This window comes from Filicampus tigris, chromosome 14, assembly GCF_054856515.1.
Source record: "Filicampus tigris isolate MCC_2025a chromosome 14, RoL_Ftig_1.0, whole genome shotgun sequence".
Taxonomy (NCBI): Eukaryota; Metazoa; Chordata; class Actinopteri; order Syngnathiformes; family Syngnathidae; genus Filicampus; species Filicampus tigris.
The window spans coordinates 4,758,745-4,786,420 of NC_141230.1; the positions used below are offsets into that span (position 1 = coordinate 4,758,745).

Below are 27,676 nucleotides of genomic sequence, written 5' to 3' on the forward strand. Positions count from 1 at the left end.
CGAATGAAATAACTAAAACTATAATTGAAAAAAAAACATTTCCATTCAAGAAATAAAATAAACATGATGGTGTTTTTAGAAAAAACTATAACTAACTGAAACATAATTGAAATATGAGTTTTCAGGGTTTGATTTTAAATTAATTTCAGTATTACTGTTCCGTCATACAGAAGAAAGAGGTTAAACAGTCATTTGGGAATTGTAGTTTAGTTTACTTAATTACACATTATCGTGACCTTTTTTTTTCACTGGACAAATATTTCATAGATTTAAAAAAACTAACCATAATAAAAAACAAAACATTTTTAAATTTAATTTAAACTAACTGAATTATTGAATTAATTATTTTTTAAAAAAGGGTTGGCACGGTAGCTGCCCGGGCAGCACGAATACAAATATGAAATATGAACAATGAATATGAACTGCCTTCCTGTTTGTTAGTTTGCACGTTCTCCCGGTGCCTGCGTGGGTTTTCTCCGGGTACTCCGGTCTTCTCCCACATTCCCAAAACACGCAGGGTAGCTTAATTGAACACTCAAAATTTTTCCTTGGCCTGATTGTGAGTGTGAATTGTTGTTTTTTTGTCCTGCGATTTGCTGGCAACTAGTTCAGGGTGTACCCCCGCCCACCCTCCTAAAATGTTCGGATCATAAATGGATGAATTTAAAAAAAAATGATGTCCAAAAAAAATAAAAACAAACTATAATGACAAATCCAAAAGTATTACAACCCTGCTTGTAAGCCAACATTCCATTTAGCCTACCAGTGCTAGTTTATCAATAGCAAAAGAGCCCAGATTAATCTGATGGTTTAAGAGTGCAAATACAAGATGAATAGAGATAAATGAATGGAATTGGTACAATTAATTGCTATAAAAGTCAAACAGTCATTTGCCACTTTGCTCATTAGTTGAAAAAACACACCAAGGCAAAGTTCAGTTGGATGCTTTAATCACTTTAATTAATGCACATTGTTGTGTGTTCCCTTCTCGCTCACGGGCTTGCTCACTCGCTCCCTGTGTACCTTTATTAGTGAAGTAATAAATAAATGAACACACACACACACACCCTGCCACCAACTAATTATCATGCAAATACAGCAGCAACAAAGCATGCTGGGACTGTTAATCTGTGCCACGTTGCTGGCGAAATTCCCCAAAGTGCCTCACAATTGTCCACCGTGCAATTAAGAGGATGGAACGGGGAAGGAATGGCTGTCACTTGAAATCTCCATTTGGCTGGTCCATGCTCAAATCAACAGTGTATGTCAAAACCGACTTGTTTTACTCTACAGATAAATGGTAATGCAACATTTTGGGTTGTAAATTGGCAATATTTTGTGCTGTGACAGTTTGCCAGGTTTATAATTAGACCAGTTCTAATAATCACTTACGAAAACAGGCTTTATATGTCCTACAGTCTGCTGCTTTTTATTTTCCCGTCCTGTCAGTTTTTGAGAATAAAACTGATGTTTTCACTTTCTAGACCTAGTGGTACTTGGATTCATGTGGATGTGGAACCCATTTCATCTCCGGGGTAAGTCTTGGATTTGATTGCTTGGTTGATGAGTATTTGCAGAAGTGGAGTACTCACACTCTACTTAAGTAGAAGTACAGATACTTGTGTAAAAAATACTCTGGTGGAATAAGAATTACTCATTCATCTCCTGTACTTAAGTAAAAATTACAGACTCTGTAATGTACCTAATTACAGTCAAGTAAGTCAAAAAAAAAAAAAAATTCTGTCAATTATATACAATACAGATTTTGATAATTTGACGAAACAAAAAAGTGTCTGCACACAAAATAGTTTCCCCTCATATATTGACTTATATGTTATACGCGTACTGAGGAGAAAAAAGAGCTCGCTGGCTCGACTTTTATATGATCAAAATGTGTTGCCCTACCTTTGCAAACATTGTAAACTGAGTATCAAAAAATGCGAAATTAGCGTATGATAGCAAAAAAATACACGTAACTCGTATGTCTTTTTACAGATTTGACAGAATTCCTAGTATTTGTACTTTGATACTTTCCACCACTGCCTATTTTGTACTGTGCCTCAAAATTGTTAGGCAGATGTGCTAATCACTCACCACTGTGCTGCCCTCCATTATTTCCAATGGGGATTTTTTTTTTTCTAAAGCTGAACAAATCAGAGGTTAATAACTAGCATTCCAGAGCAGATTATGTTCCACTTTACTTCCCTCCATGCAGAGACACACAAAGTAATACATAACATGAAATACCACAAAACGATGATTATTTAGATTCCTAACCCAACTGGATTCATCCCAAAGCTCAAAGATTTCAAATCAAAGGAAAGAAGTTTCAGTTTTACGTTTTCACTTTGTTGGGCAAATATGCCACAAAAAAAGAACACAAGAGCAAAAGCGCCTCATTCCGAGAAGCTGCATTATCATAACGACCTGATTTGCCGAAATCACGTCCTTGCTGTGGTTGCGGGTGTCGGTTTTCCCTTGTGGCTAATGAGACTGGGCCAGCCTGGTCTCCATGACACCTCTTTTATTGCTCTTACACTAAATGGAGGCAATGATGACCATTTGATTCATCGCCTTGATGTCACAGGGGCACGCTGCTGTGCCCTCTTTTAATATTTGATTGTTTTCTTCAATAGTGCATCATTTGCTCCAATTCATCATTTGAGCCTTTCATTTGAAGCTAGTCTAATGTGGATGTTCTGATTATCGGACCCTTGTTCCACTTTGATGGCCCCTTTGATGGCCCCTTTTTCCTTTTTCTTGACCCAAATTTGGCCAAATAAAACTTTGGTTTCTTAACTTTTGCATATATTTACCCATTTGCTGTACTCTGAAAAGGGAATAACACATTTTACCCCAGTGTTTGTTTATACTTTGTGTCCTTTAATTAATGCTGTAAACACAGCAAGGGTCGTTGGGGGGCGGGGGCAATATGATAGCTGCGGAAGGGCATAATATTTGATTGAATTGATTACTAAGAATTCTGTGCGGAATTAATTTGTTGATGACCTTGAAGCAATAGAGACGAAACGGAGTGCACTACTCGGCTGCCAGCAGAGTCACAGTTGACTCACTCTTAACTAGTTTGTGTAAAGCTGAACATCGTGATGGGATCTTGAGTGACATGCACGCAATGGCAACTGCTTTGAGCAGTGCCAATCAATACAACACTGGCATGGAAACAGTAGTTAAGAACAGATAAGAGTCTCCTCGCACATTAAATGTGTAATTTTGATAGTAGTTGATCAAATAAATGCATTTTAAATTACCATCCGCAATGCTAGTATGAGGTAAAGTTGTAGTACCGCATTTTATGGTATGGTACGTATTTTAAGGCGTACGTCTGACTTTTCAGTACACTTTAATTCGGATGCCAGTCGCAGTTGTATGTGTTGGTACATTGATAAAGGGTGGAGCTAAAATCCCCGTTGTATCTACAAAACCCAATTCCAATGAATTGGGGAAGTTAATTAGACAGAATACAATGATACGAATCATTTTCATTCTGTTTTCAAACGAATACACTACAAAGGGAAGATACTTATTGTTCAAACTGATTAACCTTATTGTTTTTTTTTTTTTTTTTGCAAATCTTCATTTTGAATTTGATACCTGCAACACATTGCAAAAAAGCTTGGACAGGGGCATGTTTATCCTTGTTATACCACTTTTCCTTTTAACAACATGCAATAAGTGTTGGCAATGTGAGGATACTAATTGTTGAAGCTGAGTAGATGGAATTCTTTCCCATTCTTGCTGGGAATTTGGGAGATAGCCGGAATACCTGCAGACACCCCATGCCGGTTGAATTTGGGTTTACTTCTTTTCGTTTCATATAATGACTTTCCATGACACGCCATTTGATCTCTCACAACCGTTGTTGACAGTAACTGCTTTAAGCGACTGACTAAAGCCAGTTTATATGGGTGCATAATGTATTTTTTAATAAGTAGAACTTGTAGCAAATAAGTGTAAAAAGGGATATTGCTTGATCAACTTATTTCATTGCAATTAAAAGTTGCAGAGAGGATCAAAAGGTGCCATCGTATTTCAGCACCGTGTTTAAAGAGGTTCACATCAGCTATCAATTATTTTCAAAATCGCCCAGGAAAGACTTATGGCACACTGATCGGAAATGAGGATCAACATCTTTAATATCGAGCAGTTTGTGATATTTTCATACATAATTTACAATTACAAGGGAATCACACTCATTATTTTGATTAGTACTTTTTATTAGTACTTTATTAGAACAAATTGCATCAAACTCATGAAATATTTCCCCTGCCTGTTCTGAGGCTCATTGGAGCTAGTGTTCAATTAGAGCTGTATCGCACTGTCTGACCTTGTTAACGAATCACGGTCATGGAAGGGCTGGCAAACCTACAACGAGCTTTCACTGTGGTGCGGTTGCTAATGGTGGACTAATGAGCTGGTAGAATTCGGAGTAAAAAAAAAAACAAAAAAAAAACAGATAAAAGTTTTGACGTTTCAAAGGAAATGTTAAGATTGTACATCTGTCATGTTCGTATCGTGTGTGTGCATGGGTGTGTCAGTGTGCGTGCGTGTGTGCGTGAGGGCATGAACAATGTAAAATCCCTGTTTTGTACTGTATACTTAAAAAAAGAAAAGATTTAAGACTGTACATTCGGTCAAAGCAGCCATTAGTCTGATTAACATCAATTGGTGTCTGCTGTCTGAACCCCGGCGGAGATCGACTAAAAGGTTAACAACGACTTTCATCAGACACAAAGCACCAATTGTGTGGTGATTTTAACTTCAAGTAAGTAACTTAAAGTGCTACGTGTCACTCTGTCTCTCTCCTTCGTTCTTATAGCTTAATCAGTCAGCTGTGAGCAAAGCGTTTGATTGCGCACGACAGGGCAATAACGTGAGAATGAGCATGCGACGAGCCCGTGCATTTGGCAGCGGCACAAAGGGAAGCTTAAGTAAGCCGAGACGGTCACAATGCTGTTGGTTCCCTTCGGGCTTAACAAGGCCGAGTGGTGTGTTGTGAGAACCTGCCAGTGCCTTTTAAGGATGATCGCACACAACTAGCCACCGACAGCCTTTGGACCGGAACGGAATAACTGTACACCAGCTCACACAGGGCCGTATGGTGCGGGCTCCTTCTAGTGCAAGGCTATCAAACACATTTTTGTCACTGGCCAAATCACAGTTGTGGCTTTCCTCGGAATCCCCTTCACAAAATGAATATATGTACGAGGGCTGCACAATTAATCAAAATCTAATTACAATTACAATTATTACACTCCACAGTGGGTCACTGATAGTGTGTAGTGGTACACACGCCTGAGTTGTGTGCGGGCAGCGTGGGATCGGTTCCCCCCCCCCCCCAGTGACGGTGTCTGTGTGTGTGCCCTGCGACTGGCTGGCGACCAGTCCGGGGTGTAGATGTAGCTTTTGGAAGATGACACGCATGACACACACTCCACAATTACAAAATTGGCATAATCATAAAAAAAATATTATTAATATGCATTTACTGTATGTACTGTATATCCAACGCACTGTGTTTGTTTGGACTAACTGACAGACGTAAATGATAAACTGACTGACGGATTGACGGACTGACGATTACAATTCCGTTTGTCACGAAAAATGATGGACTGAGACACCCTGGCTGCTGACGGATGACAAATGACGCACCAGCAAAATTTAGTTAAATGCCCGCCTCTGTTTTTACAGTATATATCAGGCGTTTTCCTTGTGGTCCTACTGCTGCTCTACGTCTGTTATTATGGTGATACATTGTTTTTCAATGGTTCCAAAAAAAATGCAGGGGACATCTCCCCACTGCCCGAGAAGAAGCTCCCAATTAAAAAAAAAAGTTGCTGTCCATGATGTCATAATACATTGGCAGAAAAATGTAAACTTTAAGTGCATTTCCTTCTATGTCCACAAGGTGCCACCAATGATGTACTGTATCCTTCCACTGGAACGACTTTTGTAAATTGAACGGGAAGTACAATGGGTTCCATGCAAAACACGATGTTACATATTTTGTAAATCTTTATATCGTTATTTTCATTCTCCAGCAATGTAAGCTATGTGTAGAGCGTGGAGTCCAGTTTTATTGGTAACGCACATTCAATAAAATAGATCTCTAAATTATTTTATGCTAGTTGCACACACTGTTTTCTCGTCATAATCCTGAGCATGGGTAGGCGAGATTGAAAAAGCATGCAGGTCAGCTGCAGGCATTTCATATTTTGTGAAGCAGACATCTAATAAATTGTGGTGTCCACATGATCCCCAATGTAACAGTATGTAAATTGGTCGCCATTCAAAGGTAATTTCTCCGTATAAATGGTCATTTGTACCAGTTTTTCAACTGAATATCTTTGTATGAAAGTAGTGAAGCTGTTCAAGTCTAAAAAAATATTGATTTTTTTTTTCTACTTTGAGTGCTTGGTGCTCAATACCATATGCTCCAATTTGAAACAATGGAGTACCACTGCATTCAACAATCACTTGTGTTTCTTTATTCGTAGCACACTGCAGGAAAGTGTGATGTAAAGCAGATATCATTTTCATCTGGTTTTGAACAAGTTTATTTTGGGAGTTTCATGTCACCCTCCTGGACCACACTTTCTGAGAACCACTCATATTCCCACTCTGGCGAGGCAGAAAAGACCTAAAAATGGCTGCCCGCCTAAATGGGTAGATGCAATGTTTTAAATAGATATTTTTAAGAATAGATACTTAATAGATTTAAGTAAGCAACATCAGATAGGCATGTTTAAAATACAACAACGTATTGACATCATGGATTTAGTTCCTCTTTAACACACCACACCTACCAGGTTAATTGTTAATATTCTCCCTTGACTTGATCAAAAGGGCAGAACCAGGCTCAAAATGTCCTGATCACTGGTATGTGTGTACCGGCTTAAGGGAAAAGTGTAACTGACCCACATTTGATCCACACGACTGTCCCCTAAACAAATACAGTGTTGCTCAACCTCTTCATAGCAAATGTCCTTACTGTAGCTAGTGACAAGCTTTTGTCATCAAACAGGGACGCGAATATCAGGGCAACAAGAAGAAAAAAAATTACATTGTGCAAATGCGACTTCTAGTGGCATTCAAGCAGCTTCTTCTTCTTGTTGACTCCTCAAACGAAGCCAGTGTGGTGTTTATAGCATATGAATTCAGACTGGCCACGCTGTTTATTTGCACTTGTCTGTGCAGTTTCATTTCCTGCAAAGAAGACAATTCCTTTCTTTCTAAAGAGAAAAGATTTAAAGGGGAAGTCAACCCAAACATATTTTTTTAGCCATCTCAGAGGCGGCCATTTTATCACTTCTTTCGACTGAAAATGACATCACAGACCCTCAGGGCTCAGATAACGACCAATCATGGCTCACCTGTTTTCTGAAGCTGAGCTATGATTGGTCATGTTCTTTAGGGTGTGTGATATCATTTTAAGTCAACAAGTGACAAAATGGCCGCCCCCGAGAATGGCTACAAACGTGTGGATTCTGTTGATTAACTAATATTCCACAAACACAATATTAATCAGAATGCTGTATTTCAACTAGTGGGCCTGCATGGAACATCCATCCATCCATTATCTATACCGCTTATCCTCACAAGGGTCACGGGGAGTGCTGGAGCCTATCCCAGCAGTCCTCGGGCAGTAGGCGGGGGACACCCTGAATTGGTTGCCACCCAATCGCAGGGCACACAGAGATAAACAAACATCCGCACTCACAATCACACCTAGGGGCAATTTAGAGTGTCCAATTGACCTACCAAGCATGTTTTTGAAATATGGGAGGAAACCGGAGTACCCGGAGAAAACCCACGCAGGCACGGGGAGAACATGCAAACTCCACACAGGTAGGCCGGGGCCGGGATCGAAACCACGACTTCTGAACTTTGAGGCGGATGTGCAAACCAGTCGCCCACCGTGCCACCCTGCATAGAACATATTCTTTAAAAATAATGTTTGGGTTGACTTCCACTTTAACCCATTAAGGACGGAAGCACATAACCGCGTTTCTACCACTAAAGCCGGGAACGCTGTTCCGTGTTTCTCTCCCTTTAAAGCTAGAGAGCATATAAGTCATTTTCTTTTTTTAATCCAATTCTCAGTCTCCTAGCCAATGAAATGCATCAGAATATACATGTGATGGTGTCATGAGTTGTCGGAGCATATCCGGAATTTTTTCGAGGAGTAATGGCGGACGCCGTCGATCGCGGGAGCTCTGCTGTAAGTCACGGCAGTGCTATAGACGACACGCTTGCGGACTTTAAAGCAGTGAAACCATCCAAACGTGATGTATGGTTAAGGTATATGTTTTTTAGACAATGACGATTTCAACATCTTTGTAATAAAATACAGCATGGGAATTACCACTCAATGTTCTAAATTAAAAATAGTGTTTCAAACTTGCATCTTCGATTGAAACAGTAAAGATGAATAAACTCGTGCCTGCGCGAAAGTCAAGTCTAAGCTCTCAAATTCTTTTGGAATTATGTTTCTATCTCCTACAGGGGCTGAGATATTAATTATTTTGTAGGTGTCGAAAATGTCAGGTCTTCAAGGGCGACTCCAAAGACGACCGTAGGTTTTAAAGAGATGTCTCACGGTGGGCTTCAGGCTGTATTGGGTTAAGCCGTTATCCATCCATCCCTTTTCAGTGCTTCTTATCCTGTTCAGGGTTGCAGGGTGCTGGAGCCTATCCCAGCCGACTTTGATCGAAAGGCGGGGTACACCCTGAACTCATCGCACGTTTATCACAGGGGACATTTATGAGACAGACAACCATTCACTCTGACAATCATAAAGTCACTGAGTGGAAACTGAACACACTGTGCCTGCACCAAAGTCAGGCGAATGAACTGCTACACTGTCACTGACTCCTAAGATGGTATATTTTATGAAATATGTATTTTTCTAAATTTGTCATAAATGTGTTTTTTTTTACAATATTTTACTTACTCAATAATTAACCGCAATGGTCCCCTTTACATTTCACTTTAAATATTGCTTAATTTGTTCCTTGTCAACAGTTTTATTTTGCATTTTTTTTCCCTTACTGTACCGAATGTGAACCGAACAGTGACTTAAAACCAAAGTCTGTACCTAATCTTGATTTTTAGCTTACCATTACATCTGAAATCGAGAAAATAGTTTCTCAGTTCCACAATTGTTAATGATCGATTATTGAAAAATTGAGCACATCCCTCGAGGGAACCTTCTCCTGATCATAAATCCAAAGCGTTGCAGGGGGTTACCATGAGGAGCCACACTGAACAAATAAATACAAAAATCATCATATAATATATCATCTGAATCCACATCATTTTTTAAGTAGACTATACATCTACTTAATAAATATATGTGGATTCAGATGATTTTATTTCGTGCAAACCACTTGAAGAAATAAAATGGAGTAAATGATGCACAGCATTTTTTCAGTGTAGCTTCTCATGGTAATCCACATACATTTATTAAGTAGATTTATAGTCTACTTAAAAAATGTATCTGGATTCAGATGATTATATTTCATGCAACCACTTGAAGAAATAAAATGGAGTAAATTTACCATTGCATTTTTTTTTCCAGTGTATTAAAATGACTACCGTAGTTGTGGTTCTATTGCTATAGTTGTATGTGTTCAGTGCACTTACACTGTGAGTTTAAACTGTATATGGTGGAAAGATACTGTACTTCCTGGGGCTCACTGAAAAGCAGCTCAAACTTCCTGCAAATGTAAAAATCCTGTTCATATTTCATCCTATCACCAGCCTTGCGGTTTGAATGTGTCTCTTATTTGTCAAAAACTAATATTGTGTATACTAATCTAACCTAACCGCTGACCCCAACATTTATAGTTTAGGTGTGCCTGAGTAGGGTCCCTAACCCCGAAATTAATACCCGCACGGTAAGATACTTCATACTGCTCCATTGTCTTAAAATAGCGACGAAATGGGTCTTGATCATCATCTTTCCATTGTTAGCGCACTCTGCAGCCTTAACAGTCGCATTCAAACTTGCACAAAGTGACAGCACGAATCCAGGCGGTGGCTATGAAAGCTTCTAAGTGCCTAAATGCTCGACAACACAAATATGTATCAAACCGCACAACTCTCGGAGGTGTGTAGCTTAGCGCTTTACGCAGACGAGCGCTTCCAGTGAGCGAGTCGTCTCGATGTCACCGCATTTCATCAGAAATACCCAAGACTCGCCATCCGTCTGAAGCAAATAGCTCGACTATATCTCTCGGCAGCCGGCGCGCAGGCATGAGGCCTAATAAGCACTCGCTAAACGTGCTAAGCTGCTTTGTAGCTATTCTTTTCTTCCACCCTAGCGATTACTGACTGCAGGCAATGTGTGCTTTCTGTTCCGTTCAGACATAACACAGCGCAGAGCAGTGCAAATAGAGTACTTTTTCAATTGGTCCCTCGGTGTCATGCTGGAAAGGATACTTGGACACCAGACGAAAGCAAAAAGGGATTCTTTTATTTTTTTATTTATTTTTTATTTTTTTGAAACACTCAAGTGCTAAATCGCAGCATGTACTCTGAGGAGGTTGTGAGTTTAGTGTTTCTAAGAGGCCCCTGCAGGAAGCTGTGATCCAAAGCACTGCGTGGCTGCAGCGCTCATAAAAATTAATTCTCAAGTACCTGTGCAGAGGTCAAACCCAACATTTGGAAATGTTGCCGAAACATGTCCGACACATGAGACAGGGGTGCCGGCTTTGACTACATTCGAAGAAAATGTGAAAGTATACATTGGTATTTTTGGAAGCCAAGTTGTTGCTGTCCATTCTGACATCATGTTAAATGTTTCCCTCAATGATCTCTGTCCAAAAAGTAATTTTCCAGAAACACACCCTAAAACCCCTCACATAATTGCCGAACAATAGCACCAGATAGTGAATGATAAGTTACGAAAGAAACAAGTAGACGTTTGAATAATGTATGGCATCGTGTTACATTTCTGTGCTATCGGTGGCGCCAATCCTAATTGCCGAGTCATAGACGCTGGCAAATATCTGAATGGCAGGCATCTTCTGAACTTAGCAGCTTGCCTAATATTGCACAACATGTGGAGCAGGAAATACTCTCAAAGTGAAAGGAGGCTGCGCTTGTTCTGCAGTTGATAAAAGTCATGTTGGTGGTGTTAATCAATTCACAAAATTCACAAGCGGTTGACAACTGACAAACAAAATAACCCAAACAACACATATTTTCAATTTTTTAAAAATCACAGATGGCGATGGAATTTTATTTTTTTTGCACTGATTCAGAATCTGCCCTCATTCTTTCACATCAGCACATTGAGTTTTAATCATAATAGTAACAATAATATGATGTTTAATAGAGTATGATATTTAATAATATTTATGAATAAAGGGTTAGGTTCAGCAACAGGTGGACTTTTTTTTCTAAAACCTGATTGCGCAAGCTTTTATAGGTCAAACTTACAAACAAAAATGAAAATCTCAGAAACCTGACCTTCTAGAAAAATATGTGCTAGATGGGCTAGAAAAAGACACATAAGATAAGATATATAATAAGAGCGTTTTTCTTAATCAACCCAAGCATATTTTTTTCAAGAATATGTTCCCAGCAGGTGTGATGTCATTTTCAGTCGACAGACGTGACAAAATGGCCGCCCCCGGAGATCGCTAAAAACGGGTGGATTTACTCATATTCCACAAACGCAATATTTGTCAGAATGCCTTGTTTCAACTAGTGGGCTTGCATAGGACATATTCTTGAAAAAAACGTGTTTGTGTTGACTTCCCTTTAAGGAATTCAGGCGCTCCAATCTCTCTCGTGCACTTCCAAAGACAATGAGCCACTCATGAGTGCAACACTGTGGCCTCTCTCACCCTTTTTAGCAGCAGCTGGCGGCTCGCACGGCCAACGAGATGAAAAGCACCTCTCTGCAGCTCGCCCGAGTGGTACCGATGGAACCTTTTAAAGAGGCGAATTGCTCCGCTGAGTGAAAACATGGCCTACGCTCAGGCTGATGTCATATCCCAGCTGTTGCCTCCGCGTCCAAACGGGCCTCAGAGCGACGCATTCCGCGCAACACGCGGCTCGCTCAATGAGACGCGAGGAGCTTTTTGAAGCGCCGCGCCTCCACCAGCACCCCTGCGACCCGACTGCCAACTAGCGGGTCTCCAAAGGCCCCGCCGGTTAAAAAGGGCCAGGCTCAATCAGCACATGCTTAGACGGGTGATGACGCCGCTCCCTTGTTGCCGCGAGTCTATCACTGTTCCCTTGTTTTGCCCTCCATTTTCCGCCCTCCATAACAGGCGGCACTCCCGTGCAGCTGTTGAGCGCTTGTACCTGATGTCATCTTAATAGCGCCCGGCCCCCTCTGTTTAGCATCCTTCTCTCAGCATGCTCTCCTAAGCATTTTTGGTCGATGACATCTTCTTCGCGCTTTTTTACCCACTCACACCGACGATTGACCTCTCTCTTTTCATGTGAACGACATACGTCGGCTGCCTCTTTCTGTCAAGAGCTGTGAAGGCGGCCCGACGGCTGGAAAAAAGGCCGAGCGATTATACCGTTTTGACAGTTAGTGCAGCGAGACCGGTTAAAAGTGTATGTTTTAAGTGTGTTAATGAGAGTGTACGGTGGAGGCTACCACAGCCGAGTAAGTTCCTTGCCCGGGGCTAAAGCAAGAAGCGCAAGCGTGTGGAGTCACTGAGCACCAGAGGTTGAGAAGACGTAAATTGTTTTTGGCCAAATAACATGTGTAGCACAGTAAAGAAGATGGCTGCTTTGAGTGAGAAGGGTTGTAAAGGGGTGGAACATTTACAGTAAATTTCCATGAGAAGTTAAGATGGGAAGTTTCTGTAATGTATCATATTCAAGCAAGATTGTCTAATCATAAGCAACCTATGCAAAATCTACAAAATTTTGCCTGGCATACAAACTTGCACATTTTCATTTTTGTGCAGAGGGAAGTCTAGTGTAGTGTGTTTGTGAATTTGGTAATCCATGCCATGCCTCAATAGGAGTTCGGGCGGATTCTATTGCACACCCCCGGCGCATCTGGCAATTTTGTGACCAAAAGTAGACTGGGTTTGATCACTGGCCAAACGCAAGTGTATGGTTGTGGCGCAGGTAGTGTAACACAATTTTGGTGGATTTCATTGAGGCGCAGGCAGACAACGCTGAAAGGACGTGTGTGATTTATGTCATCGGGTTTCATTCATTAATATCCATCAGAAATCAATTAATTTCTACAAAATACATTATTATATCTTTTTATTTTTAAAATACACTCCTGGCCACGTCACAACTATGGGTAGAAGGTGGAGGGGGTTTCCACACAAACACACGATCAGGGGCAATAAAAGAGGTCTCCAAGTGCCCACTCCACAGCGGCCAACGTTACATCATCCTCTAGCAGATACCTTGCAGTTCCTTTATGTACTTTGTGCGTGCCAAATTCATGGATGGACTCCAGCGAGTCCTTCTCCCATGTAGATAAAGGGATCAGTGACGGTGTCTGTGTGTGTGCCCTGCGACTGGCTGGCGACCAGTTCAGGGTGTAGTCTGCCTTTCGCCCATAGTCAGCTGGGATAGGCTCCAGTAGCTCCCCGCGTCCCTGTACAGGTTAAGCGGTTTGGATAATGGAAGATGGATTGCAAACAAGTGGGCTGTGTTCCATCCCACAATGCAACAAATGCACCTTTTTACCTACGCTCGTTGACCAAAATATCAAAAGGAAGAAAACCCCACCCATGCGAACATTTAGGCTCTGCTTTGAGTTACAAAATAGGGCCCTCTGTGTTAATGATAGTGTATGTTGAAGTCTGTCAAAGCTGAACAGGTTTCTTGTCCTGAGCTAAAGCAAAAAGCATTAGCATGTGCATTGTGCAAGTCGCAATGCACCAGAGATTGAGAAAAATGTAAACTGTTTTGGGATAAATGAGTTGCATAGCACAGGGAAGAACAAAACTAGCAATTTCTGATTAGTCATGCAACATGGGTTTAAAAATTGCACACAGTAAAATCTCTTTGGCTAGGTTCACAATGCAGCTCTAAATGCTCAATTCAGATTTTTGGGTAAAAAAAAAAATTTTGGGGTGTAAGCATTCACATTACATTATAAATGCTACCTCGATCTGTCTGGTGTGTGAGTATATGCGTCCCTAAAGTGACCCGCATGCGCAGAAGAAGAGACGACGTCACTCAAGACGTAGTGTTTACAGAAATAAATGTGGTCCAGCGTGTCGGGACATTTCTACAGTGAAGTGATTAGGTAGGAGGTGGAAATACAGTGTTTGATGAGGCGAGGCTTTTCGATCTCTAAAGATGACGTCACATCATCATCGCATGCAATAAACGAACCGATCCGAACCGTGGCTGAATTACTATTATCGCCATAAATGTCCACTTTGTGCTTCAAGTGGGATTAATTTAAAGTCAAATATAATGTCAATACTGTTACTCAAAACAACTTTGCAGATTTGATCTCCGAACTCACAGGAATCGCCATCCCCATTTTGGGCTCTGGATGACGTCTATGGTAGATATATGTGACATGCCCGTTCGGACCGTGGTCGCACGCAAAAAATCGGATAAATATCCGATCTAGTACCACAAATGAAAATGGCCGGGTCGCGTTTCAAAATATCTGAATCGAGTAGTATTAGGAGTAGTATTCCGGCTTCGTTTTTTGACTTCTAAAACAGTTGCTGATTTCAAAGTGACAATTTCCTAGTTTGCCCCCCTCTGTAGTGCCATTTTTGCTCCATTCATCTTTGCTGCTCTGTTCCTGTGCATTATTTTGACAGCTGGACAGTGTTTAATGCTAATGAGTCTCTGTGCTTTGCATATATGTGTTTACGGTATGTCCTAAATGTATATTTTGTGATAGTGTCTTTATTAGCTGAAGTGCTAGATTGACTCCAACTATGACAAGTTTCTTGTGCTTTATCATACTTTTCCAATAAAGGTGATTCTGAATTGAAAATAAATCAAATTACAATTTCCCATGAAAAAATTTGGTGTGACACGGCCACCTATTTCAAAGTTCATTCGCAATCAGTAGAGTTCTTTGTGAGTGTCTTGACATGCAGTGTTCTTTCACCATGTAATGAGTCACACTGTCTCTTTCTGTGTCACCAAGTAATGTTAACACTTGATTGAATGTCACCAGAAGGGGGGGAAAAAACGTAGAGACGAGCAAACTCCCGTCAGCAACAACTTGATTAGTTATCACAATCAAACAAAGCCGACTTTGAGTATATGCTAACACTCCTCGACAGTTCCCGCAAATCCCGTCAACCTTTCCAAAATCCAGCTGTGAGAAAACATCCAAACACCCAAAACAAGAGCAGACGCTATTATTTTAATTATGCCCTCTTTTTTTTTTGTTTATTTCACACACACATACACACACAGCTGGATGTCAAAAACTGTGCGAGAGACAGAACAAGCAAGCACTAGCAAGCACCCAAGTGGTTGTTCAGCAGCTACAAAAGGCACCAATGTAGGAAATAGCTCTTATTAAAGTCAATACACATACATATTCCTGATGCATAATTTATGGCGTCTTCTGTAGCAGGAGAATAAAACTTCACACAGCAGTTCCGTTTGGGGTTTTTCAAAGCCTTTCCAAAAGGTGCATAATACTGTATATCGCAAAATAAAAACCCGGTGTGTTTGAGAGAGCATTAACCGCTTAGGTCAATGCAATACAACTTAAAGTAAATAACATTTATCATTTCTACATCATCACTCAGTGCTCCTTTTTGTCACACACCACAAATGGATGCACGAAGAAGCAAAAACAGGACACCACTCGCGGAAGATTCAAATCAAAACCCTAGAAAGTTGGTCAATACGGACAACCTTGTCATGTAACTGATTGCAAATACTTCATTACTGTATTTAAGTCGATTTTTCACATCTGTACTTGATTAATTGAATTTCTGGCAAGACGAGAGAGTAGCCTCGCTCCGCCTTCGGCTGGGGCGGATGAATCTTGACTGTTGTTTGTGCTTATGCACCAAACAGTAGTTCAGAGTACCCCGAGTAGTAGACAGCTTCAATATTTAGCTAGCAGTTAGCATGAGAAGCTAATATACCGTCACAATCGACAACTTCACTCAATGCTCCTTCTTGTTTGATTGCCTTGAATGCGCGACACCAGAGTGATCGTTTTGGTCAGTAGTGGCAGCGCTCAACATCACTAACAGAAAAAATTCTGTCATCCTTCCATGCATCCATTTTATATCGCGCTCCTCATTAAGGTCGCGGTTCAGTTGGCGCATATTCCAGTAGTCTGAGGGGGATATTGTAGTCGCCAGCCAATTGCATGACATTTAACATCCATCCATCCATCCATTATCTATACCACAGATCCACGCAAGGGTCGCGGGCGTGCTGAGCCTATCCCAGCCGTCATCGGGCAGTAGGCAGGGGACACCCTGAACTGGGTGTCAGCCAATCGCAGGACACACAGAGACAAACAAACAACCGCACTCACAATCACACCTAGGGCCAATTTAGAGTTAACCTACCATGCATGTTTTTGGAATGTGGGAGGAAACCGGAGTACCCGGAGAAAACCCACGCTGGCACGGGGAGAACATGCAAACTCCACACAGGGAGGCCGGGGCCAGAATCGAACCCATGACCTCTGAACTGTGAGGCGGACGTGCTGATATTTAACATATGCTCCCCAAAGGTTGATATCCAAATTTTGCAAGCTTTTAGCTGTTGTAGGATCGAAGTTCCTATAGTGTACCGCAAAGTTTCTCTTGGGTTTTCTTTCTTTGCTGCCACAAGAGTGTTTTAGTGTAAGGCAAAAACACAACCCTGCCTTGTCAGACAACAGGTTAATGGGCCAAAACAACTCAATTAAACAAGTCAACAATTTGTGGTTCCCATCATTAGTAGCGTTGCCACACAGCCTGGATGGAATATTTCACATTTCAGACCATTCCGGGCCATCTGGTTGCCGAGTGCACAGAACGCCTCTTTCATATTACGTGTTTATTGTTTTTGTTAGATCGATGCTGTTAATATCAGCCTTTCAGGATGACAAATTAGCATCCACTCCTAATCAGCACCATTAGAAGATAAATATCAGTAATTCAATCATGTCTGCAATTTCTTTCGCAATAATGCGATTTGCGAATGTAAGCGATTAAGTCATTACCTTTACAGCTTTGACGATTACAATCAATGCATGTGATTGTCTTGAAGATTGCGTTGCTACACTTTGGTCATCCGCATATATATACATTTTTTTGCTGTTGTTTACTTATGACCGCCGCATGCCCTCAAGGATTTTTACGTCCTAAGTGCACCATGTTCCGAATAAAGACAAGCTTAGCTCCTTCTCAAGGATTTCTTTGTTTCTCGAAGAAAACTAGCCTTTGGGCATCTCCTCATTTCAATATTTTAGCGCTCTACAATTTTATTTACAAAGTAATTTGTCGGTTAGTGTTAATTTCCTAAATGCAACATAAAAGAAGCACAGTGGTGTGTACGTGTGTGTGTGTGTGTGAGAGAGAGAGAGAGAGAAAAAAACATTCAAGGGGAAAGTCGTAAAAACAGCAGAGAATCAGGGAAAATTGCTTCCATGTGTTTGCAGCTGGCAGCGCTAAAGGAAGCAGAGCGCTGCCTAAACGCAGCTGACCCGTCGAGACGGGGCCAATTCACTTTGAAAGGCCCCGGCTCGCTAATGAAGGCCTAATTTTTATTGCCACTCTGTCGGCTTCAAAGCGACGTGGCTTGCCAAACATAATTTCACTAGAGGTATTTTCAGGTGCACTGCAAATAGTTCATAAATAATTTCCCCATTAGTTCAGCCAATGCGCTTTCTGGGGTGAAAGCTTTGTCCGTTTAGTTCTCTCAACTTCTGTACCCACAGGTTGTGACATTGCAAGGCACTACTCTGCATCCTTGCACTAGCCCTGCGTCCGTGTCAGCCCTCTAAACCTTATTCCCACCAGCTTTAGCAGTCATGGATCACTTAGTGGCCCTGGGAGTTCTCAGCCGAGGTGAGGAAAGTCGGTGTCAGTTGCGAGGTGACACCATTACAGGATTAGAGATTTTCAAAAATAAATCCAAGCAGAGGTCTGGATGTTGTCAGCTTCAAATGTCATGAATGCTTACTTGCTATTTTTTCCTGTACATGCTATCATGATTTGATTTTCAGTATTTATTGTACGTACGAGCCTTTATATTTGGACACAGGCTTTTGCCGGATGCTTGTTGTTGTTCATTCCCGGGTTGAGCTGGAACACATGAATGACTGTACAGACTTTGTAAATGAATTGTATATAATGTGCCAACCACTGTTATTATTTTTTTTTAATTGTGATTTCTCCTTGTAGTGGTACACTCACCTGACTTTAGCTCAGGCAGCCTGTGTTCAGCTCAGGGAGTCTGTAAAATTACATTCATGCAATGACAGTATACTTACCTCACTATAATCAAGGCATTGCAATTGCACAAATGAAATTAATATTCATGATTCAAAGAAGAAATTGGTTACAAAAGTATTCAAATATTTACTCATCACTTACACACCAACAATGCACCATATAATGCTTACTGGCCACACATTTTCACAAATAAATAGTTTAAAAATCATACAATGTGATTTCCTGATTTTTTTTTTACATTCTGTCTCTCAGGGTTGATGATGAAAATGACAAACGTCTCTTGTCTTTTTAATGGGTGAACTTAAAAATGTTTAAGGTGCCCAGTACTTATTGGCTCCACTGCACATATCACCATGTTGAACCCTGGATGAAGGATATGAATTATGGATGGTTGACTTTTTAAATGCTTGTATAGAAATAGTTGTGTCTGGAGTGCCTCCTCGCACATCAAGTGTGAAATTAAGCAACCAAGTAAATCTTCTGCCTGTTTCTGTGTCTCTGAGCTAGCTGTTCTGCAGTGCTGGCACTATACAGGTCCTTCTAAAAAAAAATAGCAGATTGTGATGAAGTTCATTATTTCCCATAATGTAATGATAAAAATTAAACTTTAATATATTTTAGATTCATTGCACACCAACGAAAATATTTCAGGTGTTGTATTGTTTTAATACTGATTATTTTGGCATACAGCTCATGAAAACCCCAAATTCCTATCTCAAAAAATTTGCATATCATGAAAAGGTACGCTAAACCTAATAATCTAAATCAACGAATTAACTCTAAACACCTGCAAACGATTCCCGATGCTTTTAAAAACTACCAGCCTGATTCTTTACTCAAAATCGCAATCATGGGTAAGACCGCCGACCTGACTGCTGTCCAGAAGGCCATCATTGACACCCTCAAGCAAGAGGGTAAGACACAGAAAGAAATCTCTGATGGAATAGGCTGTTCCAGGAGTGCTGTATTAAGGCACTTCAGCGGGACGTCTGTGGGAAGGAAAACGTGTGACAGAAAACGCTGCGCAACCAGAAGAGGTGACCAGACCCTGAGGGAGATTGTGGAGAAGGGCCGATTCCAGACCTTGGGGGATCTTTGGAAGCGGCGGACTGAGTCTGGAGTAGAAATATCCAGAGCCACCGTGCACAGGCGTGTACAGGAAATGGGCTACAGGTGCCGCATTCCCCGGGTCAAGCCACTTTTGAACCAGAAACAGCGGCAGAAGCGCCTGACCTGGGCTACAGAGAAGCAGCACTAGACTGTTGCTCAGTGGTCCAAAGTACTTTTTTCGGATGAAAGCAAATTTTGCATGTCGTTCAGAAATCAAAGTGCCAGAGTCTGGAGGAAGACTGGTGAGAAGGAAACGCCAATATGCCTGAAGTCCAGTGCCAAGTACCCACAGTCGGTGATGCTCTGGGGTGCCATGTCAGATGCAGGTGTTGGTCCACTGTGTTTTATCAAGGGGAGGGTCAACGCAGCTAGTTATCAGATTTTGGAGCACTTCATGCTTCCATATGCTGAAAAGCTTTATGGAGATGAAGATTTCAGCACGACCTGGCACCTGCTCACAGTGCCAAAACTACTGGTAAATGGTTTACTGACCATGGTATTACTGTGCTCAACTGGCCTGCCAACTCTCCTGACCTGAACCCATCGAGAATCGGTGGGATACTGTGAAGAGGAAGTCGAGAGACACCAGACCCAACACTGTGGATGGGCTTAAGGCCTCTATCGAAGCATCCTGGGCCTCCACAACACCTCAGCAGTGCCACCGGCCAATCATCAATATTAAAACAATAAAAGGCTTGAACTACTTCAGTCGGTGTGCAATGAAATGACGTGGATGTGTTGACAGGTAAATGCTATCTTGGTTAAACAATTCAATTCACTCACAATACTCGCAGCAGCTGGGAAGTGGGTGTACATAGCAAATTAGCCAGCTAATGAGCATTAAAAATGCTCACAAATGCACGGATGTTTTTTTTTTTGGGGGGGGGAGTCATACAGACGGAATGTCGGGACGGAAACGCTTTAAAAGGATGAGGACAGAAGGGGTGGGAGGACGATTATCTTTATGAATAAGGACAGAGTGATGAGGATGGAGGACGGACCGGCAAAAAAAGGGTAAAGTGCCCATGTCTTTTCATAACAGATATTAACGCCTGTGTTCTAGACCAAATCTCCATCTGAAGAACAAAAATTGCAAGATGATTGCTCATTAATCACTGAACTCCCCCAACTCCCTCCATAATAACCCACATTTCTCCACCTTTTACATTTCAATGTTGTGATTGTTCTGTAATTTTGTTTCCTTCCCTGCAGCACACTGCCTCCTTTGAAGCAGGGAATATGGAACACTTTTTCCCCCTCTTGAGGATCAGGCCTTTTTTTTTTTTTTTTTTTTTTCAATAAACTGGCCTGGTGTCATTGTACACGCAACATGTTTATTGGGCAAACAGGCCATAAATCACAGTAGAGATTACCCAATACTCCTCGGCCTGCATCCATGTGGTAACCGCGCCCACAAATTATGAGCCACTATACTTCTTCTTTTGTCTCATTATTTTAAGGTGTGATAGGATTATTAGATGTATAATTGGGCTATTCCATAATAGATATGTAGTAACACAACAAAGTGGGATCACCAACCCTTTTAGAACTGAAAGATACTTCTTGGGTACTGATCAATGTAAAAGGCTAGCAGGTTGATGCACACTAATAACAAATTTGCGCCAAATATTTTGGCGTAAATCTTTTCATCTTGAACGCCATGACTCGGTCATGCATTCCAATACTGACTTTTGACCTATTCTTTTTATTTTATTATATTTTATTTTATTTTCAATATTTTATATTGTCATTGCCAAATTTAAACCCAATGCAAATGTGAGATAAAAAAATATATATAATAGCAAAAACAGCTAACTGTAAGTGGATCAAAAAATGTTTTGATTCATCTGATGGATGAGCTACAGGTATTTTCAGAACAGGCCTGCAGGCTACTCATATGGTCTTGGGGAATACCTGGTGCCCACAGGTACCATGTTGGTGACTCCTGTTTGTCACAGTGACATGGTTGAAAACAATTTCTATGATGTATAAAACAATTTCTATGATGTATAAAACAATTGCTTTCGACACCAATGTCCTTGTATTGCTGAATGTTCCTTACACAGCCTCTGTTAGAGCTCTGCTTCTACTGTGATTTTTCACTGATTGTACTGCACATTCCAATTCATACATCATCAAACTGGTAACGTTTAGTGGTTTGCAACATTCCATCATGTCTAAGTTATGCCAGCAATTTAGCATCCATGGCTAAGATCAGCTCATTTATTGTGCACATTCGCACAGTGCAAGTCTTGTTCATGTTGACGTTGGTGAGTGGCTTTGGTTAATGTACACATTTTCTCCACAGAAGATAAATCATTGAGTACAATCATTTAAACACAATGTGTATCATTTATTTCACACTTTAGATCGAGCTGAACGTGAACGGTAACATGGTAGCTTTCCCCCTCGCAGTCTTAAGAAGCCGGTGAATAACTTACAAGAGCGGGAGCAACGTTTTCAGGCATTTCCATCCTTGAAGGAGAAGTCGACTCAAACATATTTTTCGAAGAATATGTTCTATGCAGGGGTCACTAATGGTGTAGTGGTACACACGCCTGAGTTGTGTGCGGGCAGCGTGGGATCGGTTCCCGCTCAGTGTCTGTGTGTGTGTGCCCTGCGACTGGCTGGAGACCAGTTCAGGGTGTATTCTGCATTTCGCTCATTGTCAGCTGGGATAGGCTTCAGCACCTCCCCGTGACCCTGTACAGGATAAGTGGTTTGGAAGATGATGATGATGATGATGATGATGATGTTCTATGCAAGCCCACTTGTTGAAACAAAGCATTCTGATAAATATTGCGTTTGTGGAATAAGAGTTAATTCATTTCCATTTTTAGCCATCTCTGGGGACGGCCATGTTGTCACTTCTGTCAACTGAAAATGACATCACAATTGCTCAGGGCTCAGGTCACGACCAATCACGGCTCACTGTTTTCTGAATCTGAGCCGTGATTGGTCGTTACCTGAAGCCCTGAGTAGTTGTGATGTCATTTTAAGTCGACAGAAGTGACAAAATGGCCGCCCCCTGAGATGGCTAAAAAGGGGTGGATTTTGCTGCTTAACTCATATTCCACAAACGCAATATTAATCAGAATGCCGTGTTTCAACTAGTGGGCCTGCTGGGAGCATATTCTTGAAAAAAATGTTTTACGGTTGATTCCCACTGTAAGTCATCTCTCATGGAATTCCGTGTCTAAATGCTGACGCTGTTCATCCCACTTCTCACCTCGCCGTCATGTTTATCTTTGTCCGGCTGCTGTTTGGGATCCGACATGCAACACAAGACTGATGCGTCTCGTGATTCATGGCTACAGCCACTCTAATTCCCTTACACACACAAACCCTCATTAATGACTTGTTATTGAAAGAAAGGGAGTCCTTGGTATCTGTTAAACAAACACAGACCCTCTTAATGAGCTCCGTCTCATAAAGCACCACGGTTGGTTCTTGGCCAAACAAGGTACTGTCCCTAAAACTGGAACTTTACAGACAAATTTCATGAAGGATATGCTTTAGAAGGCGCAACATTATTCCCTTTCTGTTGTTGGGTCAAGAGTTGTACTTTTGATTGATGAAAATGTGTTCGGAATGGCTTTCAGTGCTCTGGGTCCCAGAGCCAATTCCACTGACTCACAACAGGAAATGAGAGCTTCAAGGGTAAGGAGTCGGGCGGCGTGTTCACATGGTGGGTCGCAGACACATTGCACACCTAAAGCAGATGTGAGCGGAAAGGCTCCAATGATAATAATCAATGGATCACTGACAAAAAACAAGGCGCTTGCCAAGAGGTGAATTGTCTTTATTGCTATCACCTCTTTTATTTCTCTTTTGCAGTCATTTTCTTTGACCCCAACACAAAATTACTGACTCAAAGCTGGGGTGTCCGCAGATCCTTCAAGTTTTAAATTAAATTTTCCGACATGAAAATCCTAAAACTGATGCATAATACTTAAATCTGCAGATTAAAACCCAATAAACAACATTGCTGTCTAGTTTAATCTTTGAAGACTTTCTGTAATTAGAATTTCAACATAAAGAGAGCTCCGAACAAATGGAACTGCTGACAATCATTTGATTGTGCTGAGGACTATTTCTCAAAAATACACAACAATGTTACAACAGTCTTAAATTACAAAATGTTTTTCATCCATTTTGCATGCTCCCAATGGTCATATATCACACACTCTGAATGTGGTTACAATTTGTTAATTCAAAGTCTTAAACTTAATTAACGTGATCAGAAAAAAAAAGTCCTAAATGTCTTAAATTTGGCTTTCTTTAGCCCGCAGACGCGCAGAAAGCCGACTGAACTCAAGGAAGACTTTTCAAGTAGTCTTTGAGATAACCCTCCCAAGCAGAGGCGGTTATTAGATAGCTGGGCCGCAATTAATCCAATGGAGCGACACAATACTGATCCCCATCAAACGATTTCCAGACTCCCCTACCCCACCCCCACCCACATTCTCCACTAACACTTTCTAATCATAAATAATCACACACACAAAAAGACACTCAATTAGATTAGTCTCCCAAGTCGGGGCTTTATAAGGGGGAAGACATTCCTCTGGCCCATTGCTAACTATTAAGTTAAAGTGTAATTGCTCTCTGGTGGCTTCATATCAGTTGCGAGCTCGGGGTTTTAACGGGCCTTATTAGGCGATTTTCAAAGCGGCGCTGATTGAGCGTATTGAATTTAGACTGAAGACTCAACGAGAGAAGATTGAAATCGTCCAGAGTCGCTATATGGAGATTAGATTGCCCGTGTTTTGATTAGTGGGGAACATGTTGTGAAATAATGATGTCTGGAGTTTGTGCCCAGAGTTTGCCAAATTTGACGGCGGCAAAGTTTCTGAACACTTATGATGTCGCCGCATTTGATTTAATCGACAATTTGCATGTTAGGTCCCAATTAATGAGCAGTGCTGCATGGTCCATACCTCCTCTTAAAAAAACATGTTTCTTCCTCTCAAATGTTCCACTCTTTAGCAGTATTCTTTGAAATCACAGTGAACAATATACATGAGAAATTTCTTCTGAAACCTCAGACAGAGGTCTCATCAAATTAGTGTGTTGCTTGAAATTCGCACATCAAAGCTGTAACAGAAGATCTGGTATTCATTTGATAATGTCTTTTATGCAGCACCAACAAAAGTGGAACACTGTCATTTTATTTGTTTTTGTTTTGTATAACAGAACAGGACAGGAGAAGTGAGAGTCAAATGTGAAACTTCTCACTCCTTTCCTGACAGCCACTGTTATGGCTCCGGTACTACTTCATCCTCCCATTCCGTGTTAGTGCCATTCATACAGAACAGCCACAGTTGACTTTTTCAGGCAGTGTAAAAGTGGCTCCTGGTTTCTATTTCACTCATTTGCAGAAGTTATCTTTGATGATAAGGAGGATCAGCCTTGTTTTCAGAGAAAGACCTGTCAGTGCGTCATGTTTTCTTTCCTACTTAGTACCATCAGAACCCCCTTTAGGATAGTCCCACCCAGGGAAATTATAACCATAACGTGAAGGGAAATTTTGACATCATGTCACCAGATAAAAGGAGAGGTGGGAGTGGTTCTGGAAGACGTGAAGGATTGTTATTGTCCGGTAAGGGAATCAAGGAATCCCAGATTTTTCTCCCCGACCTCCCAAATTTTTGTCTCTTTGTATGCCAACCTATATTACCGCACACAGGTTTTTCTCTCTGCCAGTGCAAGAAATTGCATTGACCTCTTCTATCTATTGCTTCCATATGCAGGCAGTTATCTCTCTTGCGAATGGAAATGAGCGCTGAAATTGCAACAAATAGGACCATGCCACTGAATGCAGATGTCCCAGGACCAAAGTGCACATGCCCAATTAAATTAACTTTAACCCCTCCGCCGACAGAACAGACATCTCTTTTACAAAAGCCCCCACCCCCACACACACCAGCAATTAGTTTTGAGACCAACTGTACGTTCGCACATGGAAAATAAAAAGCGATTGAATCAAGCACCTGGCTTGAGCGCCGTTCGGCGTTAACCAAGTGGAAGCGCCCCAGGGCCTAGGCCTCCCTTTCCAGATCATGGCCCGGTGTGGCCTTGTGCTCTCTTTCCCTCTCTTCTCCTTTTAGGGGGAATTGCCTGTTTGACAGAGAACACCTGTTTTTGAGGGTTGCACCGGAGAGAGGACTGTGACAAGGCACCAAAGGAAGGGGGGGGCATCACTCTCTGAGAGGGTACAGGTGCTTCCTCTGTGAGTCTCTGGGAAAGACAGAGTCTTGATAATGCATGCAAATGGAGACAAGCTCGTCATGCCCTTGATCAAGTTTCTATCCGCACCCCCCCCCTGTAATAATAAGAAAACCTTATAAAAGTAGCCTGACAGGTAATTTACTAAATTGCTTAAATGTTGCTGAGAGCCTGGAGTGTTAATATGCTTCCATTCAGCACTGGCAGAGGTCAGCGTCAGCTCTGATGATCCCATCCCACACGTTGCCCTTTAGGGTTGTTCTGTATCGTCGCTGCATCCGAGCTCATATAGCCACACAATGATATTTCTTTACCGTTGAGTCATTTTGTGTGGAATTCTTTTTTGTCAGCTGCTTCTTCATCCTCCTTCAACGACCCCCCCAAGTTACGGCTAATGATTGTTTTCCGAGCTCGGTCCCTCATCGATCTCAAAACGCGAGACATGCCCCTGCTCTTTCTCCATCCCCCGCAACCAGTTCACAGCCAAACCCACGCCATCACTTACGAGTCTATCCGGTTCACGCACACAAGTATTACATAGGCGCAGAAGGCATGCAGAATCAGAACATACAGATGCTAAATTATTTAACCACGTCTGTTCCCTGCTTGGGCTAATAAAGAGCAGGTGAGTGGCTTTTGCTTTAATCAAGTGGCGAGAGGGCAGCGCACAGATTTGCAGCTTGTTGAAAGGCCCGCCATACACATGGGCTTCATTACGGGGTTAGAGGCAAATCAGTCAGGAACAATTGTTTTCCCACTCCTGCCGGAATACTTTCCTCTCCCCATGTCTTCACACATGCTGATGGATTTCTGCGTGTCAGTTTTGGAGAAGACCCAAGGATCTTTGTCTTGTTGCTAAATTCGAACTGCCAACTTGAAAATAAAAATGTGTCTAATCTTACAAATACTAAAGCAGTATACTGTATAGTCATCAGTGTTACAGTAATCTGTTAATGTCACTTGTTTCTCCACACGATAAGCAAACATTTTACATGACATTCCAGACCACAGACTTTTCCTAAATGTTAATGAAGATGATGGATTGAAAAGAAAAAAAAGGTAGAAAGAAAAGTATGCCAGTAAATTAGCACAAAACGTGCTAAACTGGATTTACAGTGAGCCCACATTTATTGCATGAGATACGTTCCAGACCCACTCACAATAGGTGAAAAATGTTCACGTTCTATCGTATCGTGATATCATTTCATCCATCCCATACACTTTAAACACATTTAAACGGGTTAAAAAAAAAAAAAAAAAACATTGTGTCATAATTAAACACCAAAATGTTCCATTAGCTTAATGCTAGCATATAAAGCGAAACTGCATGGACAGACTAGCTGAAATTAGCAATCATGCTAATTGTAATTCTTCAAACAAAAGAAATTATCATGCTTTTTTTTTTAATGATAGCATATTTAGACCTTATATATATCATATATAATGCATATAATATACATACATATACACACATACATATATAATATATCATCACGCTGATCTGATTTGTGCCATTCCAGCAAAAAATCTGAATTATCTTGAACAATGCAGTGTAAATCCAGCCTTAGCCTAGCATGATGTCCAAGTGACCCTAGTGTACCACACAAGACCTCAGATCATTCATTATCAAAAGAAACACTGGGATTAGTTTGGAACACTTTTATTCCAAAAAATAGGAACAGCATTACCACAAAAGTAGTCAACAATTAAAAACAAACTTCACAGCACAAAATATACTTAGTGACACAGCTTGACAAATCCTGCTAACAAGATGTGTCTCGCCGTGAATCAAGTTTTGACAAAAACGGGATAAACAAAAAGAAACAAATGATGTCGGTTGGCTGCAAAGAACTGCGAGTGATTAATGGACCACTCGGGAGGTTTAAACGCGCATTCACACAAATGATTCCTACAATTCAGACAAATGAGCA

At 41.3% G+C, this 27,676-nt stretch overlaps 1 long non-coding RNA gene across 3 annotated transcripts in view; it reads left to right on the forward strand.

Annotated features, from left to right (window-relative positions):
* The window catches only part of LOC147136091 (uncharacterized), a 99,630-nt gene that overhangs the window by 24,857 nt on the left and 47,097 nt on the right, over positions 1–27,676 (forward strand). For 2 of the 3 annotated variants that reach the window (XR_015089578.1, XR_015089579.1), the window contains one exon: positions 1,485–1,535. This is a non-coding gene — a long non-coding RNA (uncharacterized LOC147136091). Of the gene's footprint in view, positions 1–1,484; positions 1,536–17,890; positions 18,636–27,676 lie in introns of those variants that run through there. The other variant, XR_015089580.1, reaches the window with a different exon arrangement.